Genomic DNA, 20,744 nt, shown 5'->3' on the forward strand with positions numbered 1-20,744 from the left:
TGTCAAATGTGTCGCCCCCCGTTTTTCACACAGTTGTTGAGCATGAAAAATTGGTCCCAACGGAAAGTTGTGCCTGTTTTTCCTTGAACTTTTTTTCTTCTTTTTGCTGTGTGAGTGCGTACGTGTGTGGAGGGGTTGAGTGCGTTTGTTTGAGTTGAAGCAAGGGGCAAAGAAAAGCTTGGTGGGCCAGGTTTGGAGGGGGAAAGGGTTTGCCTCCGTTAGAAATTCTTTGTAACTTTTAGATTTCTTTTCACTTGGTGTTTTTTTATGAAAAGTTGTGTCTTTTGAAAGCTTATGAATTTCCATACTTTTGGAAAAGTTTCCAGAGCAGTCAAAAGTTAAGTCAGAACATATGTCACACAGTGTTTGATTATTCATGTGAATTTATTTAATTAAAATTGCATAAATTATTAAGACATACACATCAATTCAGATCATAAATAATTTCCATAAATTTCCACCCAAACACATTTTTAAAATTATTCATCGTTTTTTTAGCCAAATTTGCAATATTTTTAAACAAAAACTTCATAATGTTACTTAATACCAAGGTTGTTAACGTTAAAATAATCGAGGCTCGATAACGATAACGGTAAAACTATCGTTTCGTCGGGACGATATCGTTATTTTGATAATTCTATGGATGGACGATAATAAATTTTAAAAATCTTTCTAAAATCGACCTGTTTCAACCATATCAACATGTTGAATTTTGAATGCTTTCACTAAGAATATATTTTTTGAAAATCTAGTAAGGCGCCATCCATAAAGCATGTCACGCTCTAGGGGGGAGGGGGGTCTGAGCAAGTGTGACATTGCTAGTTATAAGTATAGGAAAAGCGTGACAGCGGGGGGTAAATTTAGGCTGATTTTAGTGTGACGTACTTTATGGATGAAGCCTAAGTTTTAAAGTAAAAAATGTACACAAAACTGTTCACAAACTACCGTATTTTTCAAAAGTACTCAAATTTTCATACCTAGCATTAGTTATAGTTTTTTGAAAATACAAAAATTTTCACAAATAACTTCTCACTTTATTTAAGAATCTTTCAATATAAAAAAAAATCACAAACACCGTATTTTTCGAAAATCCTCAAATTTTTCAAAATATGCTATTTAGGTATCATATAAAACGAATTTTTGTTTGCTTTTAAACTTCATTAGAGTTCTTTTTTTGGTAAAATTTTAGTATTTAAAAAAATTATAAATTGAAAAAAAAATAAATTATAATTCGTTTGATAACCGTATTGCAAATTTTGAAAATTAGGGGATTTTCGAAAAAAATAAGTATTTTGTGAAATATCTAGTATGGTTAAAAATTGTTGTGGTGTGAAAAGCATTCCAAATTTCACTTTATTTGCTACCCATGTGAAATATTTTGAAAATTTGAGTTTTTTTTTTTGAAAAAATACGGAAATTTGTGAATGTTCAGCATTTTCCTAAAAAACACTCTGATAAATTAAAAAAAAATACGAAATTTTAATTCGTTTGATATGCATATTGCAAATTTGAAAAATTTGAGTATTTTCGAAAAAAATACGGCAATTTCTGAAAAAATAGTATTTTCATAAAAAAAACTACAAAAAAAGTAAAAGAGCATACAAAATTTCAATTCGTTTGATACCCTTATGACATATTTTGAAAATTTGAGTACTTTCGAAAAATATGGTATCTTGTAAAAATTTTAGTATTTAACAAAAAAAAACTTTGTTAAAATATATTTAAAAAAAAAACAAATTTCGCTTCCTTTGAAACCTTGCATATTTTGAAAATTTGAGTATTTTTGAAAAAATACGGAAATTTGTAAAAATTTCAGTATTTTCCTAAAAGAAAACTCTAATAAATTAAAAAACAATACGCGTGTGATATTTTTATTGCAAATTGAGAAAGTTTGAGTATTTTCGAAAAAATACGGTAATTTCCGAAAATTTTCGAGTTTTTGAAAATACGGTAATTTGTGATTTTTTTTAATTTTCAACAAAAAAAAAATGACAATAAAGAGAAAAAGCACACAAAATTTCAATTCGTTTGAAACCCCTATTGCATGTTTTGAAAATTTGAGTACTCTCGAAAAATATGGTATTTTGTGAAAATTTTACAAAAAAAAAAACAATAAAATAAAATAAATTGCTTTGTTTGATACTCAAAAAGCAATTAACGAAAATTTGAGTATTTAAAAAAATCGGTTGTTGAGAAACTCTCTACGAAATCGAGTGATTTTGACCATTTTTATTTATTGTATTTTTTTATTTGACTTAAACTTTGTGGGGGCCTTCCAAATGACCAAATAAGCTATATTGCGTCATTGGTTCATACAATTTTGGCTGTACAACTGTAACTTTTGAGTGAATTTTCTGATCAATTTGATGTCTTCGGCAAAGTTGCAGGTATTGTTGAGTACTTTTGAGAAAAAAATAGGCACACGGAAACAAAAATTGCAGATTTTTTAATCAATTTTTTTTCACTAAAACTCAATTTCCCAAAATACGTATTTTTTGATTTTCGAGATTTTTTGATATATTTTAGGGGACAAAAATCCGCAACTTTTGATCCATAAAGAAACGTGGTCAAAAAATCTGCGGCCGAGTTATGAATTTTTGAAAAAAAAAATGATTTTTGGAAAAAATCAAAGTTTTATGCAAAAAGAAATTTGACATTATTTTTTAATGCAAAATTGAATTTGCTATGACAATTTCAGTATTTAAAAAAATATACTCTTAATAATTAAAGAAACCAAACGAAATTTCAATTTGTGTGATAATTTTAGTTTTTTACGAAAAATAATCATTAAATTAAAAAAAAAACTTATTTTGCTTTATTTCAAACTCAAATTGCAAATTACAAAAATTTGAGTATTTTTGAAAAAAAAATCGGTAATTTTTAAAAATTTCAGTATTTAAAAAAAACTCTAATAATTAAAAAAAAAAAAACCAAAATTCTATCGTTTGATATTCATATTGCCAATTCAAAAAATTGTTGTATTTTCGAAAAAATACGGTAATTTGCGAAAATTTTCAAAAAAAAAACGGTAATTTGTGATTTTTTTGAATTTTCAACAAAAATAAAGTGAAAAAGCATCCAAAATTTCAATTCGTTTGATACCCATATTGCATATTTTGAAAATTTGAGTACTTTCAAAAAATATGTTTTTTTTTGTGAAAATTTCAGTATTTTACAAAAAAAAACCAATTAAATAAAAAAAAATTGCATTGTTTGAAAATCATATTGGGGTAATTCTCTACCAACTCACACGAAATCGGGAAAAGTTGCCCCGACCCCTCTTCGATTTGCGTGAAACTTTGTCCTAAGGGGTAACTTTTGTCCCTGATCACGAATCCGAGGTCCGTTTTTTGATATCTCGTGACGGAGGGCGGTATGACCCCTTCCATTTTGAACATGCGAAAAGGAGGTGTTTTCAATAATTTGCAGCCTGAAACGGTGATGAGATAGAAATTTGGTGTCAAAGGGACTTTTATGTAAAATTAGACGCCCGATTTGATGGCGTACTCAGAATTCCGAAAAAACGTATTTTCATCGAAAAAACACTAAAAAGTTTTAAAAATTCTCCCATTTTCCGTTACTCGACTGTAAAAATTTTGGAACATGTCATTTTATGGGAAATTTAATGTACTTTTCGAATCTACATTGTCCCAGAAGGGTCATTTTTTCATTTAGAACAAAATTTTTCATTTTAAAATTTCGTGTTTTTCTAACTTTGCAGGGTTATTTTTAGAGTGTAACAATGTTCTACAAAGTTGTAGAGCAGACAATTACAAAATTTTGATATATAGACATAAGGGTTTGCTTATAAACATCACGAGTTATCGCGATTTTACGAAAAAAAGTTTTGAAAAAGTTACTTTTTGCGTTTCTTTTTGTTTCGTCGTCCGTGTCTGTCGCGGGTGACCATGAACGGCCATGATCGATGACGACCAACTTTTTCAAAACTTTTTTTCGTAAAATCGCGATAACTCGTGATGTTTATAAGCAAACCCCTTATGTCTATATATCAAAATTTTTGTAATTGTCTGCTCTACAACTTTGTAGAACATTGTTACACTCTAAAAATAACCCTGCAAAGTTAGAAAAACACGAAATTTTAAAATGAAAAGTTTTGTTCTAAATGAAAAATGACCCTTCTGGGACAATGTAGATTCGAAAAGTACATTAAATTTCCCATAAAATGACATGTTCCAAAATTTTTACAGTCGAGTAACGGAAAATGGGAGAATTTTAAAACTTTTTAGTGTTTTTTCGATGAAAATACGTTTTTCGGAATTCTGAGTACGCCATTAAATCGGGCGTCTAATTTTACATAAAAGTCCCTTTGACACCAAATTTCTATCTCATCACCGTTTCAGGCTGCAAATTATTGAAAAACACCTCTTTTTCGCATGTTCAAAAATGGAAGGGGTCGTACCGCCCCTCCGTCACGAGATATCAAAAAACGGACCTCGGATTCGTGATCAGGGACAAAAGTTACCCCTTAGGACAAAGTTTCACGCAAATCGAAGAGGGGTCGGGGCAACTGCTGTGTGAGTTGGCGGAGAATTACCCATTGCAAATTACGAAGTTTTGAGTTTTTTCGAAAAAATACGATGTTTTGTAAACAAACTTGAGTACAAATTCATACTTTGATACTTACTAGATATTCAAAAAATATATTTTACGATAATTTTATCGATGAACAACCTTGCTTTAAACATATTCACAAGTATTCTTATGTCAAAAATAATCATAATTTTCATGAATATATTGAAAAACAATTTAAAATGCATGAAATAGGCAACTGCAAACAAAAATTAGTATCTCTGAAAAACGAATAGCAAACAACCAGATCTACAAACAAAAAATCTTGGATGACTTTAAAAGTTATTTTTTTTTTTGGTAAATTTTAAATTATGCCTAAATTTACAAAAAAAAATCATTGAACAACTTCCACTTTCATGAATAATTTATTGAAATCAAAAACCCAAAATTAGCTTACAGCATCCATCGATCCAACGCAAATCCAAGCTCGCTTTCCCACAAATTTCCCAGAATCAACCCAGCGCGCGCGCGAAAGCCGTGGTTTCATAAACTGAACAGTGAGTTTTCGTAGAAAATTTCCAACACCACCACCAAAAGAAACCACATCCGAGCGGGAGCAGCTTTTCCCAGGCTTTTCCAGCAAACCCACACTTTCAAAAAGTGGCTCGCTGCTGCCATCACAGACAGACTGACGTGTAATGTTTGCGTTTCTAATTCGTACCAGTCAAGCCACAGCTTGGCTAAGACAAAGCAGCACCACGAAAGCTCTTTTCGGGGAAAAAAAAGCTCTAAGTTTCGGCTAGCAGAGAGGGTGGGTTTTGGGGGAAGAGGAAAGCAACAGTTTCCCATCTAAATAAGAAATGTTTTGTTGTTCTGTTGGTTTTGCTGTTTGTGTTTCTGCCAGCGAGTTGGTTTTTGAGGCGAACAAGTTGAGTTTCTTCCGTTGGTTTTTCTTGAGGGGGGAAGAAGGAGACTTGGGGTGGAGCTGAACAGTGTTGTGGGTAATTAAGTTCTTGAATAGACTTTGGAAATTTAAACAGTTTTGTTTAAATTTTCCAAAGAAAGCTAAAAATTGTTAGAAGGGTATGAAACATGTTATTGCAACATATCCACACTTTTAATTTTGAGATTAATTATTAGCATGCTGCCATCCAATATTTGATAATATTTAATTTATTACCATTTTTTTTAAAAGCGAAATCCATCAAACATTCTTAATATTAATGTAATATTTAACAAATTTTACTGTTTAAGAAAAAACGAAGTTGACTTTATAGCTGTCGGCCACCATTGCTAGTACCAAACACTAGTGTCTTCCTTTTCATCTACAAGGACTTCGCCGCCCTGGGCTCCAAGTGTATGAAAGTATGGCACGGAGTGACGGCGCCGAATACCCATATTTACACAAAGAATTTTTAAATTGACGTCAGCTGATTGCACTTAAACTTCCATTGATGTTTTGAAGAAAATATAAAAAAAATTGCCCCTCGATTTTTCAGGCCAATTTTGATGCCTGGGAGGGTGAAAAGACTTTAAATAACATTAGTACCAGCCTAAAAAACAAAACATATTGAAGAATCTGATTGAAAATCGAAAATTATTCACTTTCAAGCATATTTTTTTGCAATATTTTTTAAAATAATTAATAAGCACTACTGCAAATAAAAAAATCTACATTGAAAATAAAATCAACAATTATCGCGACATTACGAATTGAAAAATGACAGCAAAAGTGATGAAACTGAGCAAAACTCTTTTTTTTCCTAATTATAATTTTATGTGGTTGTATTTCAACAACCATGAGCGAGTTGTGGCGCTATAACCACGGCAAATAGTGTCCAGGGCATTTGTGGAAATACAATGTCCCATCCCCGAGGGTCCCGGAGCACCAAAACTTCTTAGCATGGTGGCTTCCAACGATTTATTGCCTATAAAACAGGAACGTGAGCGGGGGATCCCCACGTTTCTTCCTCCCCTGTAGATTCAGAACTGTATTGCTGTTTGAATATTCGTGTTCAAATTCAATCCAGTTCAACGAATCATCTTTGCGGTAAACTTTACGCAGTTGGCCTGGCCGTTTCGACGTTTGTGATGTTTCAATGCATGTTAATGCAATGGCGCACTGCAAATGTTGATAATGACAAGAAGATGCTAGGCGTCAATCAACCTAAGGCATTCTCCAGGATGCCCTCGAAAGACTGGCTGCGCTAGGGTTAGATTAGATTAGATTAGATTAGATTAGATTATGTGGTTGTATTTCAACAACCAGCAGCAGCCAGATCATTTTTGTCAGGTCTGTCCAAAATAGTTATATGGCTAGCCTCAAGGCTGTTCATGAAATATTGTTTAAATAAGTTCAATGTCTAAATAAACAAAATGGTTTTAGATCAAATTGTGATTAATGAACCTTGTGTTCATTTTTGCTTCAGAAATAACATGTTATTTAAAAAACACCTATGATTTGGATTTTAATATTGAATTTTTTTAATGTTTTTGAATAAAATTCAAATATTCTTTATGTTTGTTATGTATTTTTCAAAACAACCCTTTAGTAATATAGTTTTGCATGAGAAAAAGTTTAAAAATCAAATTAATTTTGCTTATAATTAAAAAATACTGCAAATACTTTAAAAAATATAAAAATCCCTAAATGATTAGAGAAATCCGAGTGCAAAACGGTTTTTTTCTTTATAATATTTGAAAATAAAAGTTGAACGATTTGAAAGCATTTAAATGTATATTTATCTACACTGTTAAAATGTGAGTGTTTTTAAAATAACAAGATTTTTTTTTTGAAAAATAATCCAAAAGATTTGGCACTCCTCATTTAAGCAAACAAAATAAAAATGTTTGTAATTTTCTGAGGATTCAAAAAATACCTTTTAAAGGTAGTTTCTCTTCATGAAGTATAATTAAATAAAAAAATCCTCTTATAGAAATCCTTAAATTGCAACTATGCAAACTATGCAATTTATCAAAATAATAAAAATATTTTCGATTGCAAATTTTATTTTGCATAAAAAATAACTTATAAAAATTTTCGGTTAATATTTTTGATTTTAACACAAATAAATCACAATTTTCTAGAAATTTATAACCCCAGTGTCAGATTTGGACTATTTTTTTTTTTTTTTTTTTTAAATTTATATTTATTCAAATTTCTTTTCCATGTACATTCATTCAGTTAAAATATTATTGAGTGTCCAATCACAAACGATGACTTTTCACCTCAATTTTAAATACTAGCAACTTTCATTTATTCATGAAATATTGTAGCTTTCGCTATTCAGTGATTTCAAATGTAGGAGGTCCTACATGTACAAAAGGAAAAGGGATACCTTAAAACTAACTTATAAACTATATAAAGAGCGGATCAATGCAGCTGAAGACTGCAATGATTTTTGTCGAAATGCATCAATTATCTTATTGGACATAACATCCAAAGTGTCAACTTCGGCTAATTGATGAAGTTCACTGGTGCTGAACCAGGAGGAAGTTTCAGAATCATTTTCAGAATTTTGTTCTGAATCCTCTGAAGTTTTTTCTTCCTGGTTAAGCAACAGCTTGTCCAGATCGGCACAGCATAAAGCATGGCAGGTCTGAAAATTTGTTTATAAATTAACAGTTTATTCTTGAGACAAAGTCTAGAATTCCTGTTTATAAGTGGATACAAACATTTAATATATTTGTTACATTTAACCTGGATACTTTCAATGTGATCCTTGTAAGTAAGGTTTTGTCAAAACCAAGTCCAAGATATTTCACTTGATCCTCCCACTTTAAATTTACCTCATTCATCTTTATAATGTGATGACTTTTTGGTTTAAGAAAATCAGCCCTTGGTTTGTGAGGGAAAATAATAAGTTGAGTTTTGCAGCATTTGGAGTAATTTTCCATTCTTTCAAATAAGAATTGAAAATATCCAAGCTTTTTGTAATCTTCTTGTGATGACACGAAGGCTTCTGCCTTTGGCGGAGATGCTTGTGTCATCAGCAAAAGTGATTTCTGACATCCTGGGGCAAATCAGGCAAGTCAGAAGTAAAAATATTGTATAAAATTGGACCCAAAATGCTTCCTTGAGGGACGCCAGCACGTACAGGTAGTTGATCAGATTTGCTATTCTGATAACATACCTGCAGAGTACGATCCGTCAAATAATTTTGAATAATTTTCACGATATAAATCGGAAAATTAAACCTTTTCAATTTCGCAATCAAACCTTTATGCCAAACACTGTCAAATGCTTTTTCTATGTCTAGAAGAGCAGCGCCAGTAGAATAGCCCTCAGATTTGTTGCTTCGAATTAAATTTGAAACTCTCAACAACTGATGAGTAGTTGAATGCCCAAGGCGAAATCCAAACTGCTCATCAGCGAAAATTGAATTTTCATTAATGTGCGTCATCATTCTATTAAGAATTATTCTTTCGAATAATTTACTAATAGATGAAAGCAAACTAATGGGCCGATAGCTTGAGGCTTCAGCAGGATTTTTATCCGGTTTCAAAATCGGAATTACTTTGGCATTTTTCCAACTACTGGGAAAATATGCCAAATCAAAACATTTGTTGAAAATTTTGACCAAGCAACTTAAAGTTGCTTCTGGTAATTTTTAATTAAAATGTAAAAATGCCATCCTCACCAGGGGCTTTCATATTTTTAAATTTTTTGATAATAGATTTTATTTCATTCAGATCCGTATTAAAAACTTCATCTGATGAAAATTCTTGTTCAACAATATTCTGAAATTCTATTGAAATTTGATTTTCAATAGGACTCAAAACATTCAAGTTGAAATTATGAGCACTCTCAAACTGCTGAGCAAGTTTTTGAGCTTTTTCTCCATTAGTTAATAGAATATTATCACCATCTTTTAAAGAAGGGATGGGTTTTTGAGGTTTCTTAAGAACCTTTGAAAGTTTCCAAAAGGTTTGGAATAAGGTTTAATTTGTTCGACATCTCTTGCGAACTTTTCATTTCGCAGGAGAGTGAATCTGTGGTCAATAACCTTTTGCAAATCTTTTGAATTCGCTTCAGTGCAGGATCACGAGAACGTTGATACTGTCTTCGGCGAACATTTTCAGACGAATCAGAAGCTGAAGATCGTCATCAATAATGGGAGAATCAAATTTGACTTGGACTTTAGGAATAGCAATATTCCTAGCATCCAAAATTGCATTAGTTAAAGATTCCAAGGCTGAATCAATATCAGCTTTGGTTTCTAAAACAAAATCATGATTTAAATTATTCTCAATATGATGCTGATACCTGTCCCAATTAGCTTTGTGGTAATTAAACACAGAACTATTGGGTCTGGTAACTGCTTCATGAGAAAGTGAAAAAGTTACTGGAAGATGATCAGAATCAAAATCAGCATGAGTCACTAAAGGACCACAATACTGACTTTGATTTGTCAAAACCAAATCAATTGTTGATGGATTTCTAACAGAAGAAAAGCAAGTTGGCCCATTCGGGTATAAAACCGAATAAAGACCAGAAGTGCAATCTCTGAACAGAATTTTACCATTGGAATTTACTTTAGAATTATTCCAAGATTGGTGTTTGGCATTAAAATCACCGATGATCAAAAATCGAGATCTATGCCGAGTAAGTTTATTCAAATCCCCTTTGAAATAATTTTTATTTTCCCCAGTGCATTGGAATGGCAAATATGCAGCTGCAATCATAATTTTCCCAAAAGAAGTTTCAAGTTCAATGCCCAAACTTTCAATAACTTTTAACTTAAAGTCACGTAACGTGCTATAAGTCATACTACGGTGGATAACTATTGCAACTCCACCGCCATTTCGATTCATTCGGTTATTAGTTATAACTTTATAATCTGGATCACTTTTCAAATAAGTGCCAGTTTTTAAAAATGTTTCGGTTATAACAGCAACATGCACGTTATGAACTCGTAAAAGTTGAAAAATTCATTTTCTTTCGCTTTTAAAGAGCGAGCATTAAAATTCATAATATTGATGGAATTACTTAGATCCATGATTAAACTTCAGGGTAAGAACAACATCATTCGCAAATTTTAATCCAATCTGGATTGCTTCCATCATGGATGTAGCATTACTCATTGTTTGAATCAAACCAAACAGTGAGTTTTGCAAAAAGTCATTTTTCAAACGTAACATCGCCGAGATCAGAAGATCCCAAAGCGTTGCCAGCAGAAAAATTTTCAAATGAAATTTGAGGTACCTGCCCAATTTGAAAATTGGTAGAGGATTTAAAATTCGTGGATGAACCCGAACCCGAAACGACGTTAGCATAAGAAATGCCATTGTTGTTACCTAACTTTTCCACGGTAGGGGTATTTCTAGCATTGTTCGAGTGAGACAGCACGAACGTTTGATTTAAAGATGCAGGTACAACCTGACTTTGAGAAAATTTCGGTTTGGATTTCGGCTGATGCTTAGCACGAGAATCCAAAACCTTTTTCTGATGGGGCAATCCCAGAAATTTGATTTGTGATTTCCACCACAATTTGCACATTTAAATTGGGTGACTTCTTTCACGGGACAATTGTCCTTGTCGTGAGAAGAATCCCCGCAAACCATGCATTTTGGAACCATGGCGCAATGATCAGTACCGTGACCGAATGCCTGGCAACGCCGGCACTGGGTCAGATTCTGGCCATTACCGCCATGTTTCTTAAAATGCTCCCACTTTACCCGTACATGGAACAAAAACTGTACTTTGTCCAAAAGTTTCAAATTGTTGATTTCATTTCTGTTGAAATGAATCAGATAAAATTGTGAAGTCAAACCAAAGCGAGAAATATTCCCGTTTGATTTTTCTTCATTGGTATTACTTGGGATGGGGCAAAGCCAAGCAACACCTTAAGTTCGTTTTTGATCTCATCCACCGACAAGTCGTTGGAGAGACCTTTCAAGACCGCCTTGAATGGCCGAGCATTCTTGGTCTCATACGTGTAGAAATTGTGTTTGTGGTTTTTCAAATAACCAACAAAAGTTTGGTGATCTTGTAAAGATTCCGTCAACAAGCGACATTCTCCTCTTCGACCAAGCTGGAACGAAACCTTCAAATTGCAAGTTTCCTTGCAATTCTTCAGTTGCGTTCGAAAGCTGGCCAAATCAGAGACGGAAGTCACTACAATTGGCGGAGCCTTTACTCGTTTCTCGACGGCAGAAGGCTCAGTACGAGGAGAAGGTTCCTTGTCATCAGTTTCGGATAAAACACCGAAACTGTTTGTCAATGGAATTGGAGGATTGACCTCACATTCAGAATCAGAATCAGACCTCAGAAGAGGCTGTTTTCTTTTTCTGTTTCCGTTAGCCGGTTTAGCGTTCAAACGCTTCACCGACGTAACGACCAAATCTTCAGAAGATTTGCGTTTACCTTTGTTTTGACGCATTTTGCAAGCAAAGTTCTCTTAAAAAGATGGCTTCGTTTGTAAAATACAACAAAATTTCAGGTGGGGTTAGTCTTGAAAAGACTGTTTAGAATTTTGGAAAATAACTCAGGTAGTCTTTAAAAAGACTGTGAATTTTGTTTTGAAATAACTCTGAGCTTAGGTAGTAAAAAATACCGCAGCTCTAGTGTCCGTTCACCACGAAGGTTCGCAAGACACTGTCAGATTTGGACTATGTGTGTGTGTTAGACTGGCTCGTCGTTATATGGAAAATTTTCAAATTGATCAAATCAACCCAGAACAAAGTTTTTTCGGTCCCTTTTGGGTCCCTGAACAACCCCCCAAAATTTGGGAGCGATTGGTTCAGCCCACACTTTGCGCAAAGCGATTCAATTTTGTATGGGATTTAGTATGGGAAAACTAACTTTTTTGTATTTTGATTTTTATAATTTTCAGGTTTCACTGAATTTTAAAACCAATACCGTAAGAGTGTAGCCCTGATTGTCCTCTAAAACTTTCCCGAAGAAAGTATGGTCCTATCTCTCTTCTGAAAAAAGATATAGCGTTTTCAAAAGTTCGATTGGAAAATAAGTTAAGAAAATTATATTTTCTGACAACACTGGCAGTACATTTACGTAATATGAGTACGACATTTATTTCTAACTCTTTTCAAGTGCATCCTAGGTAAATGGTGTCTTCTGGAAAGTTGTTGTGTATGAACAGGGCTATCTTTTAAAAATATAGACGTACAGGGTGACACCACTACAGGGTGTCAACTCAACTCTAACTCTTTCTGTTGCCCATTTAGAGGATTGGTGTATTCGGCAAAGTTGTTGAGAAAGTTATTTAACGTAACATTTTATCATTATGGGAACAGGGTGACACCACTACAGGGTGTCAACCCAATCCTAACTCTTTCTGTTGCCCATTTAGAGGATTGGTGTATTCGGCAAAGTTGTTGAGAAAGTTATTTAACGTAACTTTTTATCATTATGGGAACAGGGTGACACCACTACAGGGTGTCAACTCAATCCTAACTTTTTCTGTTGGCTATTTGGAGCATTGATGTGTTCGGCAAAGTTGTAGAAAAACTTATTTTATGTTTCCTCCAACAATGAGTGACGCGATGACACCACAACAGAAGGGAGGGGAGGATACTCAACACAATAAATTCTCATGATGGTCTTTTAAAATATTGATTTTTGCAGCATTTATTAATTTTATTTTCTCCAAGCTACATAAATTTATTTCGATGTTTTAGCTTATCTCGTGTTCCGTCATAAGCCCAAGCTGAACCTCCTTCCATCAGAAATTTTCCCAGGTTTTGGATTCCCTGGGAAACGGGAACATAAATTTAAATCCCGTCAATTCCCGGGATCCCAGGTATTTTTTAAATTGCCATAAAAACTATTTTTAGTACATATGTTTTTAAACCTTAAAATCATAGAATAAGTTTATTGTCATGAACTGGTGAGAGTCTAGACTACAATCTTAAAGGGAAAGCAGTTGGTATTTTTAATGTACTTTGTTATGCTTTAGATTTTCAATCAACTGCAATTCTTGTGTGTTTCATGTGTTTCAGATTAAATAAGTAAATATAAGCTTATAGAAAAATGTATTTTTAAGGTATGAGAAAAGAAAAAAATGAAACAATGAAAATTACATCCAGTCATTGTTACATTTTTGATAAGTTTAGAATTTTGGTTTTTTCAAAACTTATATTTTAATATTATCGTTTATCTTCATTTAAGTCCGTCTTTTGGTGCAAATCAGAACTTCAATATAAGTTGGAATAGTAGATTTTACAGCATTATTTGGTGTACTAGGTTTTTGTTTTGTTGTTATGTTAAATTTTAACCAAATCAATCAGAAATATCAAAACATTGTGCAAAAATGTGGATACATTTTTCCCAAAACGATACATTTGTCCCAATTCACAGAAGATGATTGTACCGAAATATAAATGGTAAACTATGAAAATTTATTTTTAATTAAAATAACATTAATTAACGTAAATTATAACCTAATATTTAAACAATACATAAAATAACACAGAATTTTTTTTAAATTTGTACTCTAAAATTTCAACAATTTTCCATAAAAAGTAAAAATCACGCTGTCTCAATAACATTTTGAACGCTATAAAAAAACTAATCAATTACTCAGTATTCAACTGTTCCACTATTTTCATAACAAAATTTAAATTTCCTGACCAAAATATGTATTTTTTCAAGTTCCGGAAAACCGGAACAAAATATAAAATTTCCCGGGATTCGGGAATTCCCAGTTTTTCAAAATTCCCGGTCATTCTGTCCCGGGAAATCTCAGGAAGGACGCACTAGCTGATTAATTCATAGTGAGGAACAGAGTTTACTGGTATTAAATGGATAAAGTAAGTTTACTAAGGAGAAAATTATCTGATAATTGAGCATAATTATTCCAAAATTTAGTGAATTTTTGATGAAACTTGTTTGAATGCCTTTGATTTAAAAGTAAGCCTAATCTCAAAGTGAAATTAGATCAAATGAAACAAAAATGATGCAAAGAAAGGTTTAAATTTGTCAATTCAACAATAGACCGATTCTTAGCAAAGCTACACTAAAAAGTCACTTTATGAAATTTTCAATACAATATTTTAAATTAAAGATTTAATTATTGTTATGATTGCTATGTTCTTCAAATACGTTTTCTTACCTCAAACGCCAAAAATATTGACCACTGCAAGCCATTGAATGGGAGATGAGTTTTTTCATAGATCTGCTCCTTTCGTTGTCCCGTCGCGCTAAGAAATGTCTGGCAAAACTCAAATTTCAACTAATTCGTTCAGTTCATGGAGCATAAGATTCGTTTTTCAATTTTTGATAATGTGTAGAAGAGCAAAATAAAAATAATATATGCTGGCAAAACTGTAGCGATTATATTGGAGTGCCTTTTTAAAATTCCAGTTTTACGATATTGTCCCATCACACTACTTTTTTTATTCAGGGGTAATTCTCCGCCAACTCACACAGCAGTTGCCCCGACCCCTCTTCGATTTGCGTGAAACTTTGTCCTTAGGGGTAACTTTTGTCCCTGATCACGAATCCGAGGTCCGTTTTTTGATATCTCGTGGCGGAGGGACGGGACGACCCCTTTCATTTTTGAACATTGTCTGCACTACAACTTTGTAGAACATTGTTACACTCTTAAAAATAACCCTGCAAAATAAGAAATAACACGAAATTTTAAAATGAAAAATTTTGTTCTAAATGAAAAAATGACCCTTCGAAAAGTACACTAAATTTCCCTTTAAATTACATGTTCCAAAAATGTTTACAGTTGAATAACGGAAAATGGCAGTGTTTTTAAAACTTTTTTAATGTTTTTTCGATGAATAATACGGAGTTCTGAGTACGCTTTCAAATTGGGCGTAAATTTCTATCTCATCACCATTTCAGGCTGCAAATTATTGAAAAACACCACTTTTTTAGCATGTTCGAAAATGGAAGGGGTCGTACCGTCCCTACGTCATGAGATATCGAAAAACGGACCTCGGATTCGTGATCAAGGACAAAATTTACCCCTTAGGTCAAAGTTTCACACAAATCGAAGAGGGTCGGGGAACTTTTCCCGATTTCGTGTGAGTTGGTAGAGAATTACCCTCAGGAAAAGCACAGGTACAATATTCTTCATTCTACATAAAATTAATTTGTAGGAAAATGAATTATCTTTCCAAATATGTAAAAACATTAGGGGGGTTTCTTCTTTTATTTTGCAGTAGTTTTAAAACATGTTCGGATTACTCTTTCAAAACAAGGAGATAAGTCAATGGCATCAATTCAAACATATTTTATATTTCTATTTTATTCATTATTGCAGAGTTGTTTAGCCGAAAAATGTATGATTTGAAATGCACTTGAAACAAGTTGTATTTAAATGTTCCAAACTCAATGAATAACTCGTGAAGGTTTCTAGCAAATTTTTCATGAATATTTTAATTTTAATTTAGCTTTAAAAGTTTCTAGAACATTATGACATTTTTATTGGAAATTAAAAAATCAAAGTTTATCATTCATCTTCCCTTTAAAATTGCCTTCGAAACTCAGGAGCTTGATAATTTTTAAATTTTTTTTACACTTTACCATAATTTGGCATTCGTATCATATTTTTCAAAATGATTCCCAATTTTTGATGTTATTATAAGTTTCAACAGTTTAAACACTGCAAAATCCTCTTTTATTCGATTACACATTTGAGCAAATTTTAAAACCTTTTGGAAATAGTGATTTTTTTTGCAGCCCACAACTTTTAAACTAAACAATTTGTTTTCCACAACAACATTTTTGGCATGCTAGAAAATATTTGAAAAAAAGGCTTGATATACTAAATTTAAAGATATTCCCCTAATGTTTATTTTACCTTGGCAATGATCAATGGAGGATCAATGGAAGGCTAAAAACAAATTTAAAAATTCAAGCCAAACTTTAAAAAAATGCAATTTGTTATAACTTTTTTTTTTTTGCTTAAGACTCTGAAAGGCATCATTCCCGATCGGCCGTTTGGAGGCCATGTTTGTTTTGGAAAAACTTTCAAATCTTGATTCAGAATGTTTCAATCAAAAAATTGTTTACTTGTGTTGTTTGTAGAAGCAATTTACATAAAGTGAAAAATAAAGTTTTTTTTCATTTCAATTTACTATTTCTGGACCCTGAATTCAGAATCATCATTGACAGTCATTGCTCCAAAAGTAAAAGACACCATCTACCACCTTAATATGGCTAGAATTATGAGACAATTTTGAGTAGTTTTATCAAGGACATTATTCTGTTCATACAATAAATTGCAAACGGATTATTTAATTATTGATATCCCGCCCAAGGTAACCAATAAATTGTTCGAAAATTTTCTAATTGCGTGTAGCGAAATATTTTATTTTTTTTTAAATTGCTGAACCTTTACTTAAGGGTACTTTCAAACTTAAGTAAAGTTATTGAAGTCTTTTTTCAAGATCACTATTTTGACTATTTTAAGTATTGTTATATTTTTGTCCTCTGTTATTGGATTTTTTTGAAATAATTTTAGATAACAGAATGAGCTATTTTTCAAACAAATCTTTGTTTTTTATGTTATTAAATTATTGTCGAAAAGTATTGTTGCGTACATTATTCCCGACTGTATTGAACTTTCAAGAATCATTGCCAACATTGAGCCAAAATTATAAGTTTTATTGATTAAACATCTTTTTTATAAAATCATTCCAATTATGGTTCCCTCGATTTGCATAAAGGAGTACCGTAAACCGGGGTGACTTTGATAGGATTTCAAATTGTTTTTAGAATATTTTCCAACAGGTAAGGGTTTTCTCAAGATTATTATTTTTAAAACATGTACTGGGGTAGGCCACACTAAGTCCATGCACTATTTTGGAAAAAAAGCTTTTTCAGTAGTGTTTAGAAAAATAGTTATGTTAAAAATTTTTAGTTTTAATTCCGGGGTGACTTTGATAGTCATAGTTTTTCTTGCTAAAATCATATTTAAGATGTTCCAACTTTAATTTTACGTTAAATTTACCATCACTAAAGTAGCTGATATAGTTTGTAAGAAAAAAATCAATGTTTATGTTAAGTTAACTAAGTTTATAACCTTTTTAACAAAATACAAATAGGTAAAATTGCTAAAAAGTCGGAATTTTGCCTGAAATTTGTTAAAACTAGTTTTGTTTATAAAATTATTGATTTATATTGCATTTTATACTGAATTCGAAGCACGAATCACAAGTTTAAACATTTTACATGAAATTTGTTCAAATGAAAATGCCTATAAATTTGAAGATTTTTTTTAACTGTGTTTCAAAAACACATATTATTTATTATTTACAAACTTATTGAATCTTCTCCTAGTGGAAAATTGTCCAAAGAATCCGAAAATGCATTCCGTTTTCCGATTCAAAATCATGTTCATTGAGAAAATCATGACACTTTGAGAAGTTTAAAATAATGACTTTCATTAACATTTTCTTAACTATAGTTAACTAACTTTTAAACTCTTCAAAATTTTATGAAAACTTCTTCTTGAGGAACTTTGAACACTTCTCTACCACGGTCAGTATGTTTCTGAACCATTCCTTACGTTTTTTAATTGTACTCTTCATTTTTCGGAAAAATCGCAAACCTATCAAAGTCACCCCGGCTATCAAAGTCACCCCGTTTTACGGTATCAAAAGATCTAATTTAATCCACTTTTTTTTCCTTTCAATAATATTCAATTAATTATTTGATAATAATTTAAGTGATTCCGAGCACATTTAACTGATTAACATAAAATTCACCCATTAAAATTTTAGAGGTTGTTGAGGTACTCTATTTGGTATTAAAATTCTTTAGGGATAGGATAATTTAACTTAAATTACAGGTTTGAATGAATTCAAAACAGCTACATTTTACAAATATGTAAACAAATAAGGAAAGAAATATGTTTGAAAAAAAAAAACAAATAAATCGTTTAGAATTCTAATAAAAATGTTTTGTCATTAGAAAAAAAATATTGAAACTCTGTTAGCAATGTTTGCCAAGTAAAAAGCACACTTGGAACTGGGATTTTTAACTGGCAAAACAACGTCATACATAACATAAAAAAATAAAACCAATTGTCTTAATTTTCACTCAAGATCAACTTATGTTCGATTCCAATACTTGAATTTAACAAATACGTCTGATTTGTTATGCTTATGATAGATTGGAGATTAGAAGTGATGTTGATTACAGACACAACATTTAAAACATATATCTTAAAAGTGTCTGAAGTCATTGAAGATTAGATCATAAGCTCGACCCAGTTATAAAATAACAGGCGGTTGTCGTGTGATCCGCTTAACCGAATGTCATGAAATAAGCTTCTTTGCACTTTTGCTGCAAAAATCAATATTTTAAAAGACCATCATGAGAATTTATTGTGTTGAGTATCCTCCCCTCCCTTCTGTTGTGGTGTCATCGCGTCACTCATTGTTGGAGGAAACATAAAATAAGTTTTTCTACAACTTTGCCGAACACATCAATGCTCCAAATAGCCAACAGAAAAAGTTAGGATTGAGTTGACACCCTGTAGTGGTGTCACCCTGTACGTCTATATTTTTAAAAGATAGCCCTGTTCATATACAACAACTTTCCAGAAGACACCATTTACCTAGGATGCACTTGAAAAGAGTTAGAAATAAATGTCGTACTCATATTACGTAAATGTACTGCCAGTGTTGTCAGAAAATATAATTTTCTTAACTTATTTTCCAATCGAACTTTTGAAAACGCTATATCTTTTTTCAGAAGAGAGATAGGACCATACTTTCTTCGGGAAAGTTTTAGAGGACAATCAGGGCTACACTCTTACGGTATTGGTTTTAAAATTCAGTGAAACCTGAAAATTATAAAAATCAAAATACAAAAAAGTTAGTTTTCCCATACTAAATCCCATACAAAATTGAATCGCTTTGCGCAAAGTGTGGGCAGAACCAATCGCTCCCAAATTTTGGGGGGTTGTTCAGGGACCCAAAAGGGACCGAAAAAACTTTGTTCTGAAAAATCGATCATGTCGAGCCATCCTAGTGTGTGTGTGTGCAACCAACCAAACGGGACCACGCGGTCGCTTCTTACAAATTGAGTTGTTTCCATGTATTTTTAGATCTACATTATATACATGCAAATAACTCGCATAGGCATTTGGAAGGTGTTAGCTCTGCCGAGCTTCTGTGACCCATTTCTGCGCTGGCTAGCCGAGCGCGAGGTCCCTCAGCTTTTATCGACAAGCCCCGCCCTGAAGAACGTTTGCACCAATCGGGTTCAAACGTTATTTAGAACTTCCGAACCCTTGTCAAATGGACAAGGACCCAGCGCGTATATAGTTTGATAGTAACAGTATTCCTAATTCCAGTCACAGCTCACCAAGTCGCGATGGCCTAGTGGTTAGCATTTTTGCTTACCAATCTAAAGGACGGGGGATCGAACCCCGACTCGGGCGACTTTGATTTTTCGTTCATGTTCAGAGTTTCAAGATTAATAGTTCCGATACTTTCTCGTTGGGAGCAGATGGGAATCGAACCCAGGACCATTCGCTTAGAAAGCGAACACCGTAACCAGTCAGCCACGGCCGCTCCTCCCCAGTGTCAGATTTGGACTATTTATGAAAAATATTTTTCAAGACGTAATTAAAAGTTTTGAAAACAAAATTGTGTATTGTAAAAGCCCTAATCATAACTGACAACTATTTCAGAAATTAAAATCGATCAGAAAATCCCTTCTCAAGAAACTGATTTTCAAGTATCATCTGAAAAAAAAATTAAGCAAATTGCAAATTCAAATCAAAACCTTCAAAACTAAAAATCTCAGAAAACATGCCTGATTCTTGATAGCTCTAGTTAAAGTAAGGTAATTTTATGTACCAACTGATCATTCAGTAAGCTGTGCAATTCTTCATAAAATGAAATTGATCAATTATAACTCGAAAAAGAACTTATCACGAAGTCCTGAAAAAAAGTTTTCATTATCGAAAATGCAGACATTCTTAAAATCAATTCATTTGAAATAAACCTAAAAAATCAATACCACAAACAAATCTGGTTATTTTTTTTAGAATTTTTTTCAGATTAATCTACAAGTTAAAAACGGTTATTATTTTCTTTAATAATGATGAGTATTTCAAATGATCACCGAAGGTGTTAAAATTGTTTATATAGAATTAAAATTAGCAAAATTTGGGGGTGGACAAAACGTTTTTTGTGTTTTTATCAACTGTCGTTGTGGAGCAGTTCTCTGGGATTTCGGTCATTCGATTTTTTTTTGTATTTTTTAATCCGACTGAAACTTT

At 32.3% G+C, this 20,744-nt stretch overlaps 1 protein-coding gene across 5 annotated transcripts in view; it reads left to right on the forward strand.

Moving 5' to 3' along the window:
- Positions 1 to 20,744, forward strand: part of LOC6041749 (hemicentin-1) — a 321,332-nt gene that overhangs the window by 212,234 nt on the left and 88,354 nt on the right. The window lies entirely within an intron of this gene.

Source organism: Culex quinquefasciatus, chromosome 3 (assembly GCF_015732765.1).
Source record: "Culex quinquefasciatus strain JHB chromosome 3, VPISU_Cqui_1.0_pri_paternal, whole genome shotgun sequence".
NCBI lineage: Eukaryota > Metazoa > Arthropoda > Insecta > Diptera > Culicidae > Culex > Culex quinquefasciatus.